The following is a 6,831-nucleotide window of genomic DNA, read 5'->3' as shown; positions in this document are numbered from 1 at the left end:
GAGATATAATCCCTCCACCGCGTTCTGGGTCTACCCCGGGGCCTTCTCCCAGTTGGACGTGCCCGGAACACCTCTAAAGGGAGGCGTCCGGGAGGCATCCTTATCAGATGCCCGAACCACCTCAGCTGACTCCTTTCGACGCGGAGGAGCAGTGGCTCTACTCCGAGCTCCCTCCGGATGTCCGAGCTCCTGACCCTATCTCTAAGGCCGAGCCCAGACACCCTTCGCAGGAAACTCATTTCAGCCGCTTGTATCCGCGATCTTATCCTCTCGGTCATGACCCCCAGCTCATGACCACAGGTGAGGGTTGGAACGTAGACCGACTGGTAAATCGAAAGCTTTACCTTCCGGCTCAGCTCCCTCTTCACCACAATGGTCCGATACAACGTCCGCATCACTGCTGACGCTGCACCAATCCGCCTGTGGATCTCGCGCTCCATTTTACCCTCACTCGCGAACAAGACCCCGAGATACTTAAACTCCCCCACTTGGAGCAAAGTCTCACTCCCCACCGAGAGAGAGCAATCCACCGTTTTCCGGCAGAGAACCATGGCCTCAGACTTGGAGGTGCTAACTCTCATCCCGGCCGCTTCGCACTCAGCTGCAAACCGCCCCAATGCCCGCTGGAGGTCCCCGCTCGAGGAAGCCAACAGAACCACATCGTCTGCAAAAAGCAGAGATGAGATTCCAAGCTCCCCGAACTGGAGACCCTCCTCCCCCCGGCTGCGCCTTGAGATCCTGTCCATAAAGATTACAAACAGGACCGGTGACAAAGGGCAACCCTGGCGGAGTCCAACACGCACCGAGAACGCGTCCGACTTTGAAAACATATCAAGGTTAATGTGGAATGGCAAAAGACCCAGAATAAGATATACAGCCCTGCAACTTCCAAAGAGTAAGGGGGGAATGTCCTTGCCAAATCTGCATGAATACTTATACAGTACAGCTGAGACCTCTGGCTTGTTGGTGTATACCGGAATATGAAGCGAGATGGAAAGATAAAGAGATGGAGGTTACTGACTGCCAGGCCCCGGCTCTGTTGGGTAAAATAGAACTGACAGAAACCATAAGACAGGCAATAGATCCAATAACGCAATTCACATTGAAAATTTGGGATAAAATAATCAAGAAATATAAGTTGCAGACAGAGAGGAAAATACTAAACTGGATTGTGTATGACTCAAAATGTATACCAGGCGAACATGACTTTCTGTTCAAACAATGGAAGGAAAAGGGCATTACTGCACTCTGTACCATCCTTAAGGACGGGATGTGTATAAGTGTATGAGCTTTCAAGAGTTGAAGGAAAAATTTGGACTTGAGAAACAGGATTTTTTTAGATACCTGCAGATCCGAGATTACATTAGGATAAATGTTAAAATTGTCCCTGAAACTGAATTTAATGGCATAATTAAAATTATAATAGAGGCTTACCACCGGGGTAAATCTCAAGTCATCTCAGCCTTTTATAAAGCTCTGGGGGAAAACAGGGTCAACTCAACACTTTACATCAAACACAAATGGGAATCAGAGTTGGATATTGTAATCTCAGATGACGAGTGGTATAGAATGTGTATGACACAATGTACCACCACTAGCTCACAGGTATGGAGAGAGTTTGGATGGAAAAACCTCACTAGGTTTTTTATAACCCCCCAGATGAAGAGTAGGCAGCTACAAAGATCTCAGCCATGCTGGAGGCTCTGTGGTGGCCAAGAGGCCAACCACACACGTTTTCTGGAAGTGCTCTAAGATAAAACCATTCTGGGATGTTGTAAATAGGACTATAAAGGACATTACAGGCTTTGAGATTCCAAACAGTTGTGTTGTCATGTACTTGGGAAACATTGAAGAGACTGTTCAAGGAAAAGACAGGTATCTGATTCAAATTTTACCCATAGCCAGTAAAAAAGCTATCACCAGAAACTGGTACAAAGTGGAACCCCCGAGGAAAGAGCACTGGTTTGCAATCATTCAAGATATATATATAATGGAAAAGCTGACGTACCAACTAAAGCTCAGAGGACATACCCACGACCAGAACTGGAGGAAATGGACCACATACACGGAAAGTGAGAACAACAAATAACTGAACTGTTTCGAAATGACAGAGGGAGGACTCGCATACTAGAAATGCCCCTGAAAATGTTTGTGTTGTACTGTGCTGTATGCATTGTACTATAATTGTTTTCTAAAACGAAAATAAATAAAAAGAAAGTATATAAAAAGAAATTCCAATAGGCGCTCTTTAAACGAATATTCTTGATAAAAACACGACAGGAGACTAAGCAGTGATCACTAAAACCCACAGGCTTAATAAAACACAGTTTAAAAATATTCAAATGGTGTTTAAAACAATGAAAGCGGTCCAGTCTGGCCTGAGTTAAAACCCCGTCCCTACTGTGGTTCCAGGTGTACTGTCTGTGCTGACTGTTAAACACCCTCCACATGTCAGACAGCTCCTGACTCTCCGTCAGCTGCCTGAACGTGTGGGATGAAGGCAGGTGTGGCTCAGGATGGTTCCTGTCCGTGCAATTAAATCCCCCCCCCTAAAAACATAAAACCATCATCCTCACAGTTTCTAAAACACTCATTTAAAATGTTTAAAAATGCTACCCTTTTCCACCCCAAAATACCCATCATAAACCCTCTCTGTTCATGAATAAAAGAGAATTAACCCCTCACTACACTCCACATGGTTCCTTCAATCATTACTACACCTGGGCTCACTCTCCCCTCCCCCCATAAAAGGAGGCTGCACCCTCAGCTCCTATTCCAACACTGCAACTGTGGAGGAGCAGATCAACATGGTCAGTGACCCAACATGAATAAACGGCTAACCTTAATAATCTAGCAGTGGGTCTCTTATTAAGGAACACTTGATCATCATAGTGTGTGCACTCACTACAAAAATCACAGGGAGAAAGGGCGTGCGTGCGTGTGTGTGTGTGTGTGTGTGTTCAGGTGTGTGCGTACCTGCCTCACCATGTGCTGTCCACAAGTGACAACACCTTTGTCACAACCGGGTTAGCTCCCCAGTGACACTGCGAGTGAACTGCCGGCAGAGCTGCTGGATTTGAGTCTTCCCAAAGTCCCATCACTGCTGCACGCTGGGGAAGGCAAGCCTGCTCTCTCTGTGGGACAACCAAAAACAGTTAAAAGCAGTTTTAAAAGCCTGGTTATTTAAAAGAGCCGTGTTAAAATGCCAGTAAGAGCTCTTCAAACAAATATTCTTGATAAAAACATGACAGGAGACCAAAGAGTGGTCACATAGGCTGAATGTGAACCTTCTTAAAAACACTCACGTGATGTTTAAAAGAATAGAGGCGGTCCAGTCGAGATAAAGATAAAACATTGTCTTTGCAGTGAGTCCAGGTGTGCTGTTAAAAAAACCTCCACACGTCACACAGCTGGTGGGTCCGAATGAGCTGTGTGATCCTGCTGGAGGACGCAGGGTGTGGCTCTGGATGGTTCCTGTCTAAAAGAGGCATCTCAGTGCAGTTAAAATCCCCCCCTAAAAACATAAAATCAGCAGTGTCACACTTTCCAACAGTTTCATTTAAAATGTTTAAAACCGTCATGCGGTCCGGCCCAGCGGTCAGTGCATAAACGTTTCAAAACACACACGTGACATTTTCCAAAACAGCTTTAACCTTCATTAAAACCCCCGGAATCACCTCCTCGAGCTCAAAAGAGAGCAAAGAAAGCTGTGGGTCTCCTCTAAATCATAACGTTGATCCTCTTTACCTCCATCAGATTAAAAAGAGCAGGGGTCTCATTTATAAAAGAGTGCGTAGAATCCCTACTAAAAGAGTACGTACTCCGAAAACCCGGAAATGGCGTGTGCCAAAAATAATTCTGATTTATAAAACCGTTCGTACGCAAACTTTACGCAATGTTCCGTTTATAAATCACAAACCACCTGGAGATATGCGCACGTAGATCAGCCTCGTATTCCGCCCTTTCACGCCCACATTCAACCATATACGGTCAATGCAAAGAGCTTTATGAATGAAGATGCATACAAATGAGCCGGAAGATCTCAGGTTCATACGGTGAATCACGGCAACAACAGAGAGGAAGACGGAGAGAATAAAGTTTCTGACACACATACCGTGATCCTCGTGAATGAACCGGAGTTCAGAGAGCACGCATTGTTTGTTTCTTACAGCAGGAGGGACACAAAAGAAGTAAAAACAAAATAAAAATATAGAGTGACTCCACGTCGCTGCAGCATGTATCCGTAAGCAGTGCCAGAGCATCCATCATTCATCATTACCCACAGGTCTCGCTGCAGTGTTTCATGTTTACAGGATACACACTTTTTATTTCACATTACAGAGAGCTCACATCCTTCAGAGATCTCCTCTGATATTATCTGACAGAAGTTTGATCCGTGAAGTTTTAATGTGCTGGTTTAATCACGGGCAGCTTGGTCTGGGCTCTGACTGATTATGATAATATGTAAGATAATAACTGTGAGAACCGGGCATGGCTTTACTCCACACTGTTCTCATTAACACAGTAAACACATGCAGGTGAGGAAGATGTGATGAGAGTGTGAAGCAGCTGGGGCCGTGTCTCTGCTCTCCGTGTGCGTCGTACAGCAGTCTTTATTAAAGTATAACTACACTCAGTGACTCTGCACGGCGTTAGAAACATTAAAACATGACTGTCACTTTGCTCCGCGGCCAATTTACGTCCTCTGATGTAACTTTGGTTTTTACCTCCCGACGAACACGTTAGGATACGGCCCGTGTGTTTCCTCTACACCTCAGAGGAATGTGACGGTGAGACAAAGCTGATGAAATATTTGATAAAGTTTAAGACAAGCTTTTATCTTTTAATGACAGCCTATTGGAAACGACTCACAACAAACACACATTCAAATGGAATATGTAGATTTTAGTGATGATGGTGCCGCGGGTCTGTTAATGTTGTTATCCAATAAATGAAATGTGTAAAAAGCATTAGAATATAATCTGACTTCAGAAACCTCTAAAATGTACGTACACCTGGGTCAGAGTTTGCTTACCTGTAGTCACATTTTCATGTCAAGTTTGTTTTTTATAAATCACAAACTTGGCGTGAAAACAGGCGTACGCCAGTTTCAGGCCCCGTTTTGTGCGTAAGCAACCTTTATAAATGAGACCCCAGCTCTTTTAAAATCAGCCCTGGCTCCGTTCACGATTAAAATGCTTAAAATCACACATGGAGAAAAGAGAGAGTACAGTGATACAGAGCAGGATCAAAAGAGACCCCCGACACCGGAGGCTCCGCCCTCGGCGGCGGCGAGGGGCCCTCCCCCGGCACCAGAGCCGCATGCGCAACCGGAGCCGCATGCGCAGCCGCAGTCGGCGCTGGATGCGCAGCAGGAACCGGAGCCGCAGCCCAGGTCTGCCGGCTCCCGCTCTCCGCCCAAGGAAGCAGGGGCGGCAGCGGCAGCGCCGGACCTCTCCAGGCAGGAACGGATCAGGTGACCCTCCGCCCCACATCCAAAGCACTTCATGTTATTGGAGGAAGCGAACACCATATAATTAAAACCTTCTACTTTGAATGTAAAGGACAGGTTCAGGTCACCGGTGGGGTCTTTGAGAATCATGTAAACCTGTCTGCGGTGACTGACTACATGTTTTAACTGAGGTGATTTGCAGCCCAGGGACACCATCCTAATCTGGCACACTAGCTGACCATACCGACTCAGCTCTTTAGCCAGCATCTCATTCTTTATGAACGGGGGAGCATTAGACAACATGACTTTAGTGGCCCGGCTCACCAGCGGGAGGACAGGAGTGGAGGTTGTCGTGAATAACCACGCCCTTCTCCACCACATCACCCACCTTAGCCGTAGCATCCAGAAAAATGACAATAGCTCCATTCATCCTGGAGGCCAACTTCACGTACTCATAGCCGACCACCTTCCCCACAGCCAGCCCGGCCTCCTCCACGCTGCACGGCACTGACGGAGCCAGCTTCACGGCGTGTCTCCGAGACAACCGCTCGAAGTCAGCTGCTGCTGCCTCAGCTACAGGCATGGTGCTGAGAGAGCACACACACCTCACACACACTCTCCTAAACTTCCCTCCACACACACACCTCCAAACAACTCCAACACACTACACAACACTAACAAACACACACAACACACACACACATCAACACAAAGACAAACAAATAAAGAAAATATAGGACAGACTCACCTCCTCGACGGAGCTGGAGACCGGTCTGAAATCATTGGAGAGGAGGATCCCCACCCCCCCACTGTTACCTCTCAGGTGACTGAAGAAGGCCTCCCCACTCCATCCCTTCCTCCAGTCAGACTCATTATCAGGCGTGCTGTGAGTCTCCTGAAGGAACGTCACATCCAGCTTCTTCATCTGGATCAGTCTGAACAGTGACGCCCTCTTCAGGTCCCCACGAGCCCCGTTAATATTTAAAGAGCCGAGCTTTACCTCATCCATCATAAAAATAGAGCTGACTCCGAACGGCAAGACAAACTTAATCATCAGGCTCTATGTGCTCCAACCTTCTGCAGGATCTTCCTCAATCTGAAGACCTCTAGATCATGGAAGCGGTCCCGCTCCAGATCACCAGAGTCCGTCATAAAAAACTTGACTAAATCATGAAAGAGCTGCAGGTCAGGGAAATAATCCTCCACCTTCACAGCCCACAACCCCTTCGTGGTCCTCAGAAAGGATCTGATCCTTCGAAAGGAGTACCCGCTCTGCATCTCCTCCTGCATTGACTCATCCTCACCCTCATCCTCATCCCCATCCTCATCACCACCCTCTTCCTCATCCTCCCTCTCCTGCGTGTTCTGTACCTCAACCT

This window comes from Notolabrus celidotus, chromosome 11, assembly GCF_009762535.1.
Source record: "Notolabrus celidotus isolate fNotCel1 chromosome 11, fNotCel1.pri, whole genome shotgun sequence".
Taxonomy (NCBI): domain Eukaryota; kingdom Metazoa; phylum Chordata; class Actinopteri; order Labriformes; family Labridae; genus Notolabrus; species Notolabrus celidotus.
Note: the sequence above shows the minus strand (reverse complement) of the source record.